Source organism: Eptesicus fuscus, chromosome 1, assembly GCF_027574615.1.
Source record: "Eptesicus fuscus isolate TK198812 chromosome 1, DD_ASM_mEF_20220401, whole genome shotgun sequence".
Lineage (NCBI taxonomy): Eukaryota > Metazoa > Chordata > Mammalia > Chiroptera > Vespertilionidae > Eptesicus > Eptesicus fuscus.
This window is the reverse complement of record NC_072473.1, coordinates 130,849,126-130,866,065: the sequence shown is the minus strand read 5'-3', so window position 1 is coordinate 130,866,065 and position 16,940 is coordinate 130,849,126. Positions and strand designations below refer to the sequence as shown.

General features: G+C 43.4%; 1 non-coding gene and 1 pseudogene across 1 annotated transcript; both read right to left on the bottom strand.

Moving 5' to 3' along the window:
- Nucleotides 1-5,013: 5,013 nt before the first annotated feature.
- Nucleotides 5,014-5,134, bottom strand: LOC114226903 (small nucleolar RNA SNORA28). Its single transcript, XR_003613014.1, has one exon. It is a non-coding gene; the product is annotated as a small nucleolar RNA SNORA28 (small nucleolar RNA).
- Nucleotides 5,135-6,499: 1,365 nt separating this feature from the next.
- On the bottom strand, nt 6,500-14,786 carry LOC129149998 (glutathione S-transferase P-like; annotated as a pseudogene).
- Nucleotides 14,787-16,940: the final 2,154 nt, after the last annotated feature.

Sequence of the window (16,940 nt, the reverse complement as noted above, 5' to 3'; positions counted from 1 at the left end):
GGCCCAATTTTCAAAAATGTGTCATCTCTTGATTGAAAAGACTGTGTACCCATGGACACAGATAATAATGTGGTGAAGGCTTAGGGGGGTGGGGACAGGGCGGAGGGAGGCAAATTGGGGGGTGATGGGGGGAAAACAGAGTCAACAATAAAAATATTTTAAAAAGAAGACTGAATTTTTCAGTTGTTGTGTTAGGCATCTGTGTTTATTGGTTCACAAGCTTGGTCTTGGGCCCTTTAAAATGTGTATCTCCTTCCTGATGATTTTCTTCTGCTTTCCCATGAGCTACTGCATGAAGAGAGAGATTCTCCTACTGTATTGTTGATAAGTCAGGTTTTCACAGCACCAATTTGTGCTTCTTATATTTTGAACTTTTATTATTAAACTAGAGGCCCAGTGCACGAAATTCGTGCACAGAGGGGGGTTGTCCCTCAGCCCAGCCTGTACCCTCTCCAATCTCGGACCCCTCAAAGGATGTCCGACTGCCCGTTTAGGCCCGATCCCTGGGATCGGGCCTAAACGGGCAGTCGGACATCCCTCTCATAATCCAGGACTGCTGGCTCCCAACTGCTTGCCTGCCTGCCTTCCTGATTGCCCCTAACTGCTTCTGCCTGCCAGCCTGATCACCCCCTAACCACTCTGCTGCCAGCGTGTTTGCCCCCAACTTCCCTCCTCTGCTGGCCTGGTCACCCCTAACTGCCCTCTCCTGCAGGGTTGATCACCTCCAACTGCCCTTCCTTGCAGGCCTGATCCCTCTCAACTGCCCTCCCTTGCAAGCCTGGTCCCTTTCAACTGCCCTCCCTTGCAGGCAGGGTGCCTCCCAACTGCCCTCCCTTGCAGGCCGGGTGCCTCCCAACTGCCCTCTCCTGCTGGCCATCTTGTGGTGGCCATCTTGTGTCCACATGGGGGCAGGATCTTTGACCACATGGGGGCAGCTATATTGTGTGTTGCAGTGATGATCAATCTGCATAGTTCTCTTTTATTAGATAGGATAGAGGCCTGGTACAGGGGTGGGGGCCAGCTGGTTTGCCCTGAAGGGTGTCCCTGATCAGGGTGGGGTTCCCTTGGGGCGTGAGGCGGCCTGAGCGAGGGGCCTGTGGTAGTTTGCAGGCGGGCCACGCCCCCTGGCAACGCAAGCGGAGGCCCTGGTATCTGGAATTTATTTTCCTTCTACAACTGAAACTTTGTAGCCTGGAGCAGAGCCAAGCCTGGGGCTCCCTCCGAGTCCCGAATCCATTTGTGTTGGGGTTATAAATGAAACTTTGTTGCCTTAAGCAGGTGGGCCCGGCCAGGGTGTGCGGAAAGCTTTGCTACCCCTGTTGCTGGCGGCAACCCTGGCCTGCTCTCTCAAGCTCCATTCTGCCGCCATTTGTTTGAATTTGTTTACCTTCTATAATTGAAACTTTGTAGCTTGAGTGGAGGCTTAGGCCTGCAATGGCTGGCAGAAAGCTTGGCTTCCTCTGTTACCTAGGGAACCTTGCTCTCTGTGGCTGTAGCCATCTTGGTTTGGGTTAATTTGCATACTCGCTCTGATTGGATGGTGGGCGTGGCTTGTGGGTGTGTCGGAGGTATGGTCAATTTGCATATTTGTCTATTATTAGATTAAATGCAGGTAAGGGTATTTTGTTGTTGAATAGATACAGCCAAATCACTCCCCCAAAAGACTGTAACATGTCCTGCTCTCACCAGCAAAATATGAATTCATTGAGGCAAATCTCCAGCAGTGGATGTCCGTGCTCTCTTTAACCTTTGCCAGTCTAAGGGCTAGTAGCATTGAACTGCTTGAATGTGCATTTTCCTAACTACTTGTGCAACTGAGGATGTTTTTCTGTTTGTTGACCATTTCAATTTTGACTTCTGCCAGTCTTCAAATCCTTTGTCCAATTTTCTTTGGAGTGATTTGTCTTTTCTTATCAATCTGTAGACTCTCTTTGTACATTAGGGTTATTAACCCTTTGCTGCATTGCAATAGCTCCCCCCCCCCACAACTCTTTTTGTCCTTTGCATTTTATGTGTCCTTTAATCTGTCCTTTAATCTGTCCTTTTAATCTAAAAATGTATTCTCTCATCAGAAAAGTCTAAGCTTTCTTTTCTGTCTTCTATATCTCCTGTCTTGCATGGTGTTCCTTCCTCATTCCAGGTAGTCCTAAAAGGTAATCTTTTTTTAAGGATGGATGCAATAAAAGTTCATTTTCATAAATATCACATAGTTTACCTGTAGCCCATTAAGTGCATTTTATTTGATTTGTGTGTGTGTGCATCTCACTTTATTATTTTTTTAAATTAATTTTTTTCAATTACTGTTTCCATTCAATATTATTTTATAATAGTTTCAGGTGTATGGCATAGTGATTAGGCAATCATATACTCTATAAAGTGTTCCCCCGATATTTCCAGTACCCACCTGGCCCCATACATAGTTATTAAAATATTGTTGACTATATTCCCTCTGCTGTACTTTACATCCCTATGACTATTTTGTAACTACCAATCTGTACTTCTCAATCCCTTCACCCTAAAAACATAGTCTTAACATTTATTTACTTTTTAGTGTCTTCCTTTTTTTTTGCTGGAACTTTTAATTTACTTGGAATTTACTCTGGTGTGTGGCATGAGGTCAAGGTCAAGCTCTGTTTTTGTTTTGTCAAATCCGGATGTAGATATGAAGAGACTAACTAGAAAGGAAGACTGTTGCAATAGGGAGAAAGCTCCCATCTCAGAAATCTGCAAGCAGCTCATAACCAAACAGGAAAAGGGCCTTTCTTTGATTGCCAGGATAAGGAGAAGGCAAGCCGAGATAAGCAGAATCTATAGAGAGCCTGCACAAGCTGGAATGACCAGTGGGTTCTGACAGGTCAGCTCATTCTTAGGAAAAGCTGAGAAGGGGGGTTGGGCCCTTTTACATTTTTTTTATGCTTGCTCAGGCTTGCGGAAAAGCAGAGTTCAGGAGCCTGTAGGAAAGAGAGAAACCCAACTGAAGTTTAGCTAACAAGCATCTTGTTCCAATTAATCAGTGTTTGTGAGGCAAATAATCGGAATTTGAAGGGTCTGTATCCAAACTGGTTGTAGGTAAGCAAGAGGGGCATCTGTGAGTCCTATCTAAGTCATAGACAGAAGAGAGATTCTTTGCAGTAAGCCATTTTCTGGAACACAAAGAGCAAGGGGATTTTGTAATGGTGCCAAGACTTAGGTCAAATTCATTGTCAGCCGGGACCCGTTATGGAACACATTGCCTTGAATTCACTGAATTTAATACCACTTCTGTAATATAAGGTCACAAATATGTTTCATTTCATCTGAATGCTACTGTGTCTCTGTAATCTCAATTTTTGTTCTTGCAAATGTATCTTTCCAGGAACTCTGAAGCTTAAAGTTACTTTATCGTTTCAAAATGAATTCCGCCCCCCCAAGCCCCAACAAAACAAAAGTATTGCAATTTTGACTTGAATTGTATTATCTCTCTATATATAAGCCTAAGCGACCAAATGCTCGAACGACCAGTCACTATGACACTCACTGACCACCATGCAGGAGCTGTCCCCTGGTGGTCAGTGCACTCCCACAGGGGGAGCACCGCTCAGTCAGAAGCCCTGAGCTGGGCTCACGGCTGGCTGGTGAGCACAGTGGCAGTGGTGGGAGCCTCTCCCGCTTCTGTGACAACACTAAGGATGTCCAGCTTAGGCCCGCTCCCCATCCTCCGAGTGCTCCCAGACTGCGAGAGGGTGCAGGCTGGGCTGAGGGACCCCCCATCCCCGAGAGCACAAATTTTGTGCACCAGGCCTCTAGTATTTTATAGTCTTCTTATAAGTCCATTATCTTTTCTTATAAAATTTGTCCTTAGATATTTATAATATTTTTGTTGTCATTGTTAAAACTTATATTTGCTAATCCTATCTGCTTACTACTAGTACAGAAAGGAAGTACCCATTTTTATAAATATACTAGACTCCCAGTGCATGAAATTTGTGCATGGGTAGGATACTTAAGCCTGGCCGGTGATCAGGGCCGATCAGGGGCCTTCCAGCTGCTGGCTGGGGCCTTCCTTCATTCCATGCCACCCCCTGGTGGTCAGCACACATCAAATCAAGTGATTGAACTCCTGGTGGTCTCCTGGTCGAACTCCCGAGGGGACACTTTGCACATTAGCCTTTTATATATATAGATTTTGTCTATAGCTCCTTATCAAAACTACCTACCAATTCTGGTAGCTTCCCAGTATAGTCTCTTAGGTTTTCTAATTGTACAATCATATCATCCTACCTAATAATAGAGTAATATGCAAATTGACTGTACCTTCGCTACACCCACCAGCCATGTCCACCAGCCACGCCCACCAGGAAACAGTTGCAGGGACGCTGGGGTTCAGCCAAGCCCAAGGTCGGGAAAGCCTCGGGTGGAGGCTTTCCTGGCCTTGGGCACCAGCGGGGAGCCTGCACAGATCACAGGAAACCACTGGGGGTCGGCTCCTGCAATCCTTAGCAGGGATGTTGGGTGCGGCCGAGCCCAAGGCCACCGCCCGGGGCCAAGCCCCGACCCTGAAAGAAGGCAGAAGGTGGTGGCCACAGCCAAGGCCTGGGTCCCTGGTGCCGGCAGAAAACTGGTGCAGGCAGCCAGGTGAATGAAGGTCTATTGCACGAATCTTCATGCAAACGGGCTGCTAGTCCTATTAATAAAAGCCTATATGGTCGTCACGCCCTCATGCCATGATGCCCTCACGCTGCAATGAACAATCACCAGGAGGCTGTGTGCACAGTGGGTGCACGTGGGTGTGTGGGGGCTTGATGCTGTGAGCATGGCACAGAGGCGGGGCCCGCAGCTCCGCACAGTGAGGCCAGGGGTCCTGCTGCTCCATGCAGTGTGGAGGTGGGACCCCCAGCTCTGGCCTACCTCTTTGGGGCAATCAATCGCCTCTTTTGTCTCTTTTATCCAATACTTGATGTGATTATTTCTCCTATTGTCATTGTATTAGTTATTCCATGCAGTAGTTACTAAGTTTATGTGGCTTTTTTTTACACTAATTCTATATAACAGCTTGTCTGATAGAGGAGAGAACACTGGAATAGGTTAGACTTTATTGCTATAGCAAGTTCAAGTTATGTCTGACTGTTTTGGTAAAAAGGAAAGAGATTTATTCCTTATTAGTATTGCTTGAAATTATGTGGTTATTTAAATTTAAAATTAGTGAAACTAAAAAGTTTTAAATTCAGTTTCTTAGTCACCTCGCCACATTTCAAGTGCCCAATAGCTGTGTATGGCTAGTGGTGTAACAGTTGTGAATTGTAATCCATCCCACTTTTCTTTTTGACATAGTTTCTGCAAATGCTGACTCTGACTAATATGTAGCTTGTAGATAAACAACATGTTTGTATAAGAATCCTAGGAACTTACTTCAGAAAATGCAGACTCTGACCTTTAGTCATCTCAGTTCTAGATTTGCTGACCTTCAACCGTAAAACCAGGATGACGAACACCAGACCATCACTTGACCAGTTTTGAGATCTTTATCAAAATGGATTGTGTTTGCCTGCATACAGACAACTTTTAAATCCCCTCCCCTTGATTTCTTTGTTCTGCTTTCCCTCCCACTTCTTATAAAATCCTCTGCCTGCACTGAGGTGGGAAGATGGACTTTGGACAAGAATCCTCCATCTTCCCAAGATGCCAGCACTTGAATAAATCTGTTTCCTTTTTACCAGCATCTGTCTCACAAGTTTGGCTTTCATGAGGTCAGGCAGCCAAACCTTGGTTTCAGTTATGGTGGCTACTGTATTGGGCAGCATTAAATAGAAAACATTTTTATCATTATGGAAAGTTGTATTGGACAATGCTGAGATAGAACCTTTAAAATAATATTGGCTAATAGATATTATAGAGAGCATCCCTATCTTTTTGCCAATTTTAATGGAAATGATTTAAACATTTTATCAGTTAGTGTAAAGCTTTCTGGCAAATTTTGGAATATGGTTTTCTCAATTTTTAAGTAGTTTCCTTTGATTGTTAATTTTAGTTTTTATCATTAATATAAATGGCTACTGAATTGTATTATATACTTTTTAATATTAATAGCATTATGTGGCTTTTCTCTTTTTTAAATGTTTTCATTGATTTTAGAGAGAGAGGAAGGAAGGGGGAGAGAGAGAAACATTGATCAGTTGCCTACCGCACACATCTCGACTGAGGATTGAACTACAACTTGGGCATATGCCCTGACAGGGAATTGAACCATGACTTTTCAGTGCATGGGACTACACTCAATCAGCTGAGCCACACCGGCCAGGGTTATGTGGCTTTTCTAAAGTGTTGGTGTAATGAATTATGTTTCTTAATTTCCAGCTGGTTAAGATATGTTGGTAATATTTTATTTGTTTTTATTGGTTCTTATCAGAGAATGTGATCCTTCAAAGCCCTACATTTTTTTTCTCTCTCTCCTGAAAATTTTATTGGTTCTGAGGAAAGGGAAGAAGGCAGCCCTGCCTCCTACTGAGGGTGCCACAAGCACTCACGGTTTCCCGTTGCCACTGATGGGGAGTTTCACATGTTGGGGGGCAGGAAGGGAGGCCAGAAAGCCCTTGGGTTTGGGTCAGAGGTATGCCCCGCAGGCCCAGGCAGAGAGCAGGCGGAAGGACTCCAGGCAGCAGGGGAGCAGGATCTGGCTGCCCACCCTGAAAGCCTGGCCCCCTTGGTTCTGGGACATCAGGATCTCAAAAGGCTTCAGGTGCCCTGGCGTTTCCTTCACTCAGTCCTCCTTTCCCCCTTTGTAGTTGGTATACATGAGGGTGATGTATTTACAGTGGAGGTCCTCTATACCATCATTCACCAGATCTACCAGGGCTGCCTGCCACTGGTCCTTCCAGTACAGCCCAAGGGAGCGACTCGGGGGTCACAGGATGGCATTGGACTGGTCCAGGGTGGGGTTTCCATCCTGGAACTTGGGGAGCCCACACAGACAGGAGACCTTGAGTGAGCCCTGCAGCCAGGTCTCCTTGGTCACCGCCTCCTCCTTCCAGTTCTAGCCCTGGTGAGCCCGCAGCATGTCATGGCCTTACAGCGTCCTTGACCAGGGAATGTTTTATAAGGATATAGGAGTAGAGACTATATAGTCTGCTTGTAAGATATAAAGTTCTTTTTATGTCTATTTAATGTCGTTTATTGATTATAATTTTCATACATTTTTTTATTTTTTCATTTTTTATATATTTTATTGATTTTTTACAGAGAGGAAGGGAGAAGGAGATAGATAGAAAGTTAGAAACATCGATGAGAGAGAAATATCGATCAGCTGCCTCCTGCACACCCCCTACTGGGGATGTGCCCACAAACAAGATACATTCCCTTGACCAGAATCGAACCTGGGACCCTTCAGTCCGCAGGCCGAGGCTCTATCCACTGAGCCAAGCTGGTTAGGGCTTCATATATTTTTACCTTTGTTTTTGTTAACTTAATTCATCATATTCTGAAAGAGGTATAATCTCAGACTATAAATTATGATTTTAAGGTTTTGTTACATTTCTATTATTATATAATGTCTTTTATTTATTTGTTGAATGCTTTTGGCCTTGGATTTTGAGTTGATAATTATATCATCAGACCTGCTTTTGTTCTGCTTGCATTTATCTGCTGTATCCTTACATAGGGTTCAATTTTACCCCTTTATTTTAAACTAGAGCCCTAGCCGGTTTGGCTCAGTGGATAGAGCGTTGGCCTGTGGACTGAAAGGTCCCAGGTTCGATTCCGGTCAAGGGCATGTACCTGGGTTGTGGGCACATCCCCAGTAGGAGGTGTGCAGGAGGCAGCTGATCGATGTTTCTCTCTCTCATCGATGTTTCTAACTCTCTATCCCTCTCCCTTCCTCTCTGTAAAAAATCAATAAAATATATATTTAAACTAGAGGCCTGGTGCACGAATTCGTGCATGGGTGGGGTCCCTCTGGGTGGCCTGTGGGGATCGGGCCAAAATCCACAGTCCAATGCCACCTGCAGCTCCTACCTGTCGCTCCCACTCATCCTGGCCCCACTGTGCCTGCCATAAGTTTGCACCCAACCAGTCTCGTTCAGGAGAAGCTCACGCTGCAGCAGGGCCTGCCAGCTGTGAGCCCTGCATCTGGCGCCCTCCTGAGGGAAGTGGCCTGTGGGATCAGGCCAAAACCGGCTCTCTGGCATCCCCCTAGGGGTCCCGGATTGCAAGAGGGTGCAGGCCAGGCTGAAGGACCCCATCAGTACACAATCAGGGCTGGGGAGGGACCACAGGAGGGCTCCAGGGCGAGTCGGCCAGACTTGCTCAGCCCCAATTGACCGGACCCCAGCAACAAGCTAACCTACTGGTTGGAGCATCTGCCCCCTGGTGGTCAGTGCACGTCATAGCGACTGGCCAACGGGTTGACTGTCTGCCCCCTGGTGATTAGTGCATATCATAGCGAGTGGTTGAGAGGCCTTAGCATATTATTAGCATATTATGTTTTGATTGGTTGAACAGTCAACCAGTCACCAGATGACCAGACACATAGAATATTAGGTTTTTATTATATAGGATGTGTTTTTAGTAAACAACACACTACTTTAAAAAAATATATGTTTTTATTTATTTTAGAGAGAGAGAGGAAGGGAAAGGGAGAGGGAGAAACACTGATGAGAGAGAGAAACACCCATAGGCTGCCTCCTGCAGTTGGGTATTGAGCCCACAACCCTGGCATGTGCCCTAACCAGGAATCCAGGAATTGAACTGGAGACCTTTTGGTGCATGGAATGATGTCCAACCAACTGAGCCACACCAGCCAGGGCCACACAGCTTTTGTTTTTAACCCAATCTTATAGTCTGTTATAGGAGAATCCACTCCATTTTATTTGTAAGTGATATGTCTGATTTTGTGGCTTCCATCAAGAACTATTTCCCTTTTTCTACTTTGTTGTTTACTCCTTTTCCATGTCGTTATGTTTGTTGTTTCTGTTTATTGTCCCTCTATTAGTAATTTGTCAGTTCAACTCTGCTTATCAATTCTACTGGTGATTAGCCTTCTATTACTCATAAACATGATACAAATTATTTCAAGTGGTAGATTAAACACACATACACATACACAAATGCGTTATTTGCATTTCTCCTAATTTCTCAGGAGAATGAACCATTTAGAATGTTTTTACTTCTTCATTCTACTCTCACCCAAAACTTCTGTTCTTTTCTGGGAAAAAAAGTAAAATTAGAAGGAATTCTGGAAACATGGTAGCAGCAGAGCAGGGGTTTTGTTTTGTTTTGTTCATTCTCTGATTGGTCACCTCCCTGGGTACCAGGGCCAGGGATGGAAACTGCGACTCTTGAGTGCATGGGCCAATGCTCTGACCACTTGGCAACACTGGTCAGGGCAGTGGAGCATTTTTTAAATCTCTTTTTGTGCCAACATGCAAATAGACAGAGCAACCAGATAGCAAAATCAAAACCCATGGACGACATTCATAATGAAACTAGAGGACATAGTATACCAGTATGGTAGATTTTCTGTAGATAGGGCTGCAAAGAATATTTCCATTCCCATATGTGCTTGCTACTTCTCCCATCAAGATGTGAAAAAAAATTTTCCCCCTCTTTGTGTCTGGGCTGGCTTTAAGTTCTGTTTTGCCAATAAAATGACATTCTGCGACTTCTGTGCCCAGGTCTTAAGAGGTCCTGAATTTCTGCTTTATTGAGAGGCAAACTTAGATACCCCATAATAAAGTCCATGCTGTCTTTCTTCAGAAAGAAGCCCTGGAGGATGAGGCTCCATTTTTTATTATTTTCTTTTCGTTTTTTTTAGAGTCATTAATTTATTTTAAAAATTTCTCTTCTTTTCACTTTTTAAAAATTGTTTAAAGTATCACAAATAGTAGTACATATGTCTCCTTTTTTCCCCCCCATTGACCTTCCCCCGGCCTCCCCTCCCCCCTCCCCCCCGGCACTTGCCCTCACCCCACCCCACCCCCAGTGTCTTGTGTCCATTGGTTATTCTTATTAAAATTTCTCTTTATTTTTGAAAGTATTACAGATGTCCCCTCCATTGGTCCCCTACTCTCCACTCTTGCCTCCTCCCCAGGCCTTCACAGCACTATTGTCTGTGTTCATGGGTTATACATATATGCATATAAGTTCTTTGGTTGATCTCTTCCCTCTCCTTCCCTCTGAGATTCCTCAGTCTGTTCCATGCTTCTATGTCTCTGGATCTATTTTGTTCATCAGATTATTTTGTTCATTAGATTCCACATATGAGTGAGATCATGTGATACTTGTCTTTCTATGACTGGCTTATTTTGCTTAACATGATACTCTCCAGGTCCCTCCAGATTGTCTCAGAGGATAATAGATCCTTCTTTTTTACAGCTGCATAGTATTCCACTGTGTAAATGTACCACAGCTTTTTTATCCACTCATCTACTGATGGGCACTTGAGCTGTTTCCAGATCTTAACTATTGTAAATAATAAAAGCCTAATATGCTAAATGTCCGGTCATCCAGTCGTCCATTCAACCAATCAAAGCATAATATGTTAATGATATGCTAAGGCGACTCAACCACTCGCTATGATGTGCACTGACCACCAGGGGGCAGACAGTTGACCAGTTGACCAGTCACTATGACATGCACTGACCACCAGGGGGCAGATGCTCCAATCGGTAGCTTAGCTTGCTGCTGGGGTCCGGATGATTGGGATTGAGCAAGAAGGGCTGGACACACCCTGGAGACCTCCTGTGGTCCCTCCCCAGCTAGCCAACCTCCCTGGCCCCAATCATGCACCAGTGGGGTCCCTCAGCCTGGCCTGCACCCTCTTGCAATCTGGGACCTGTCAGGAGATGTCAGAGAGCCGGTTTTGGTCCGATCCCGCAGGCCAAGCTGAGGGACCCCACTGGTGCATGAATTCGTGCATGGGGTCTCTAGTTGTAAATAAAGGTGCTATAAACATAGGGGTGTATGCATTCATTCTGATTCTTAGGATCTATTCCTAGAAGTGGGATCACTGGGTCAAATGGGAGTTCCATTTTTAAAATTTTTTGAGGAAACTCCACACCGTTTTCCACAGTGGCTGCACCAGTCTGCATTCCCACCAGTAGTTTACTAGGTCCCTTTTTCTCCACATCTTGGCCAGCACTTGTTTGTTGATTTGATGGTAGCCATTCTGGCAGGTGTGTGATGGTACCTCGTTGTTTTAATTTGCATCTCCCTGATGCATCAAAATGAAAAAGGAACCCACTGTACAGGAGAACATATTTGCCAATGATACATCTGATAAGCAGTTAATTTACAAAATATTTAAAGCATTCATACAACTTAACAAAAGGAAGACAAACAATCCAAGTAAAAGATGGGCAGAAGACCTGAATAGACACTTCTCCAAAGAGGACATACAGAGGACCAAGTGACATGAAAAAAGGCTCAACGTCAGAAATCATCAGAGAGATGCAAATGAAAACGAGACACCATTTTTTTAAAAGGCCATGTGCATGAGGGCTAAGGCCGCAGCTGCCAACTAGCACCAAGGTCCCAATCTTGTGATGAAATCATCTTGGATGCTCCAATCTCATTCCAGCTGCCTCAGACATCATATGGAGAAGAAATGAGCCATCCCCTTGGGCCCCTGCTCACGTTCCTGACCCACAAAATCATGAGAAATAAAATGGTTATTTTAAGCCACCAAGTTTTGGTGTGGTTTGTTTACATAGAAATAGCTGAAATATCTGTGAATCTTGAAATACATGTGAGTGAGGTCAAGTCACCAACAGCTATGAGAACTACATGGTATAGGTATCTGTGTAGGAATAAAACAGAGGGAAGTAGGGGCATTTGTCATACCGGAGACTAGGAGAATGATAAAATGCTCGACAGGGATGGCAAGCTGACTTGAATTCAGGAGCTGAAACTGAGAGGCATTTTGCTCCATCTGTAGCAAGTAAGTGCAAGGGGTCTGAAGGAAAATCTGAAGGGGCTGGAGCAGCCCAATTCCTGTGAGCTCTTAAGACTGATTGTGCTTGGGGTCCTTAAGACCACCCTCTGGTTCAGTGATTCACTAGAAGAACTCACAGAACTTATCAAAGCTGTTATACTCATGGTTACAGTTTATCACACACACAAAAAAGAATAGATATTTATATCAGCAATAATGGAAAAGAGCACATAGGGCAGAGTCCAGGAGCAAGTTTCCAATTCTCTTCTCCCACAGCAGTCCTCTGGTCAGGGCTTAATTCCACCAGTAAGATGTAGGGCAACACATGAAGTATTGCCTGCCAGGGAAGCTCACCTGATCCTTGATGTGTCGAATTTTTATTTGCGGTCAGTCACATAGGCATGGCTGATCTTAGTTACTCAGTCCCTCTAAAGTTCAAGCTGATACTGCATGGCTCAAGCACCCCCTCACCCCCGCCATAAATCACAGTGTTAGAATAAACTATCTGGTGTGGCTCATGGACTCAGATAAACAAAGATCATTTTAACAGGCAGGACATTCCAAGGGCTTTAAAGGTTATCTTCCAGGAGTTGGCAAGGTCCAAACTTTTCTTTGAAATGTGCAAGGTTTGGACATCCAGACCTGCTGAGTTAATCCTTCACTATCCACTAATCCACCAGGGCTCTCTTCTGGGACAGGGATCTATACTTAGGAGAAACTGCTAGGGTTGAAATAAAAATTGAGCTGGTTGAGGCAATAGAAACTCAGTGTATTCATTTCTTATGGCTGCTGTAACGAATTACTTCAAACACGGTGGCTTTTGACAACAGAAATGTATTCTTTCACAGTTCTGGAGGCAAGAAGTCTTAAATCAGTACCACTGAGCCAAAATCAAGGTGTCAGCCGGGCTTTCATCCATGTCACTTTAACTCCACCTCCGTGGTCACACTGTCTTCTCTTCTGTCTGTATCATCTCTCTGCCTCTCTCATATAAGAACACTTGTGATTGTATTTAGGGCCCACCTGGAAGATCCAGGATGATCTTCCTATCTCAGGATCCTTAACTTAACCACATCTACGAAGTCTCTCCCCCCCCCCTTTTTTTGGTCAAATAAGATAGCGCTCACAGGTTCCAGAAGTTAGCACATGCATATCTTTTGGGGAGCCATTATACAACCTACCATAGTCTACCTTCCTGTCCCCAAACATTGACACCCATCCCACATACAAAATACATTCACCCTTCCTGGCCAGTGTGGCTCAGTGGTTGAGCGTCAACCTATGAACCAGAAGGTCATGGTTTAATTCCCAGTCAGGGCACATGCCTGGGTTGCAGGCTCCATCCCCAGTGTAGAGCATGTAGGAAGCAACTGATTAATGATTCTCTCTCATCATTGATGTTCCAATCTTTCTCCCTCTCTCTTACTCTCTGAAATAAATAACAATAAATTAAATTAGCCTTAACTGGTTTGGCTCAGTGGATAGAGCATTGGCCTGTGGACTGAAGGGTCCCAGGTTCGATTCCAGTCAAGGGCATGTACCTTGGTTGCAGGCACATACCCAGTGGGGAGTGTACAGGAGGCAGCTGATCAATCTTTCTCTCTCATCGATGTTTCTAACTCTCTATCCCTCTCCCTTCCTCTCTGCAAAAATCAATAAAATATATTTTAAAAAAAAATTAAATTAAATACATTTATCCTATCTCAACATCCTCAAAAGTGTCAAAACATTATAGCATCCTCTCAAATCCAAAATTTCATCTAAATATCATCGGTTTGGAAGTCCCACATCTCATTATGTAAATCAGTTATAGGTGAGACTATAAGTATGCCATCCTAGGGCAAAATTTCTCTCCATCTGTGGACTTTGGAAAACAAGAAAACAGAAAACAAGTTATCTGTTCCCAAAATACAATGGTGGGACAGGTATAGGATAAGAGTTATTGACACGGAAATGGAAGGAAAAGGGAAGTCATTGTTACTGAGCCATTTTGAAATACAGCCACAAATGATCCACCCTATGGGCCCAAACCCCAATCTAGGAATTATTGCCTTTTTTTTTATGGTTAACACATATTTGAAGCTGAATAGTTTTATAACCCTGTTTTCTACCTGCAGAATTTTAGGCTTTCTTTCATTTTATCTCATATCTGTCCCTTTCTATCCAAGCTGGCAGTACTTCTGCTGGTATAACATTCTCAAAAACCTTGCAAGCTCCAGCATATGTCACAGGAACTTAAACCATTAGACAAGAAGATCCTCCATAGATCGTTTCTCATCAATCCCATCTGTATTCCTGGCTTCTGCTCTGAAGATGGAGGGATCCATCAATCACATGCCCAATCTCTTCAGTACTAGCAAAAGGTTGTCTGGTCACACCCTTGGCCTTCCCTGCAGAGCATACTTTCCTAGCATTGAATGTCCTAACTTTAGCACCTTTTGCAACTGTACAGGCTGAGAACTTCCCCAATCACCAAGTCCTGGTTCCTGTTTGTGTAGCCATTCTTCCTTCCGTTTATCTCTTTCCTTTCATATTTTACTATAAGCAGTAAGTAGAAACCAGGCTGCTTCTTCAACAGTTTGCTTGGAAATCAATCAACTAAATATTCAAGTTTATTGCTTATAAATTCTGTTTTCCACATAACTGTAGGGCACAATTAAGCTAAATGTTCTGTCACTGTATGACAAAGATGCCCTTCCCTCCAGTTTCTAGTACTATATCCCACATTTCTTTTTGAGCTCTCATAAACAGGCCCTTCAACGTTTATATTGGTACCAACATTCTGTTTATGATGATAAATGCATCCTCTGAGACAATACAGGATTTTCTACCTTGTTCCTCACCTCTTCTGAGCCTTCACCAACAGTTCCTTCAGCGTGTGCATTTCTACGAACAGTCTGTCTTAGGCAATCTAGGCTTTTTCTGTAGTGCTCCTCAACATTCTTCCCGCCTCTTCCTATTATCCAATTACCTTAGTCCAAAGTGATTCCTATATTTTTAGGTATTTGTTACAGCAGCACCCCAGTTTCGGTATAAACTCTGTATTAGTTTCCTGTTGCTGCTGTCATAAATGACCATAAACTTGGTGACTTAAAACAATGGGAATTTATCCTCTCACAGATCTGGAGGCCAGAAATGCAAAATCAGAATCACTGGGCGAAAATCAAAGTGTTGGCAACACCATGCTTCCTCTGGAAGCTTTAGGGAGAATCCATTCCTTGCCTCTTCTGGCTTCTGGTGGCTGTCGTCATTCCTTGGCTTATGGCCACATCACTCCAATATCTTCCCCTGTAGTCATATCTTTCTCCTCTTCTATCGGTGTGATCTCTCTTTGCTTCCCTATTATAAAGATACTTGTTACTGTATGTAGTTAGGGCCCACATGGAGAATCCAGGATAATCTCTTCATCTCAAAATCCTTAATCAGATCTGCAAAGTCTTTGTTTCTCCGTATGTTAACATTCACAGGTTTCAAGGGTTAGGACATGCTATTATTTAGCCTACTTCAGTAAGGAAAGAGAATGCCCAGATCAAAGTGGGGAAAAGGAGCAAAGAAATCTCAGGACCAAGTTGCCATAACTTTTAGCACTATGCAAAAACAACAGAAGAGGGAGCTCTGACATTTGGGAAACTACCCCGAACCCCACCTCCTTCCAAAAGTTAAGGAAAGCTAATTTCATATAAAGAAGAGCAACAAAAATGTACGGAGGGCAAACCCCATACAATGTTGCTATAAGAATAAAAGCTTAAGGGTAGAATACCATCCTAAGAGGCAATGAAAGCATGCCAGAAACATATCCTCACCAAAGAGATCAAAACTATAATTAGCGAATGCAAACAAGCTAAAAAACATTAAGAAAATGATGCAAGACAATGAAAGAACAACATAAATAAGAAAGAGAAAATTTCAGGAATTATTTGACAGATCTCAGAAAACATCTGGAAATAAAATAAAAAGCATTCAGAATAAATGACAAGGAACACAAAGCAAATAAGTACAATACATGATGGCTTAACAGAAATAGAAGGCAAAGAGGAAGAAACTTTAAAAAAAGGAAATAAAGAAAAATATTTGAAAGCAAATGACAAATACCAAAGTTTTTTTTTTAAAGTATCCAATTATACATCATAGGAGTTCCTCAATAAAGACAAGGAGACCAAGGGAAAAAACAAATACTAAAAACTATAATTCAAGAAAACTTCCTGCAATAATAAACAATTTGAAACTATATACTGAGAGAGCACACCAGACTTCCTCTGCTTCTGGCCAAGGTGCAGTAACAGGGACCAGATTTACCCTTTCACCTGAAACAACTAAAATAATGATAAAATATATGAAACAATGGTCTTCAAAACATTGGACATCAGGCAACGAAGAACAGTGATCCTTGAGAAAGGGGAAACAAACAAAATACAAAAGAAAGGGGAGACAAATGAAGTGAGTCCTGCTAATGCCTCAGTTTGGATAGTTTCCAGTCACAGTGCTGAGAGAGGGAATCCAGGCAGAGCCCAAGCGCTCTTCCTGGGTTAAGGAGATGGACCTGAGAGTCCAAACAGCCCCAGGACTCCATTGGAATGGAAAGAGCTCCAGAGACCTACAGAGGGTCCCTCTTGAGTCTTCAGCTGAGTATTCCTCAGCTCATGCATGTAAGGAAACTATTCAAGGCGAAGCAAAGAACCACCAGAAAGGATTAGAGAGGATAATCCCTGGAGTTCACAGAGCTCTGATAATAGTTTCCAATCTTACCAGGCACAGTGGAAAAACCTTGTAATTCACAGGGAATTGAGTAGAGTACTTAGAAGGCCAGTAATGGGGGTAAATTAGCCCTAGACTAAATGATGCTCTGTCCTTCCTAATAAAGCTGAAAAGCAAGACCTAAAAGAATCAAATTGTTACCAGCTAAATTCACTGTGTCCCAGAATAAAGCTTCTGTTCTTATTTATAGGAATGCAAAAATATCCAGCTTCAAGCAAGATAAAATTCACAATGTCTATCATCCAGTAAAAAATCACCAGGCATGCAATGAACCAAGAAAATA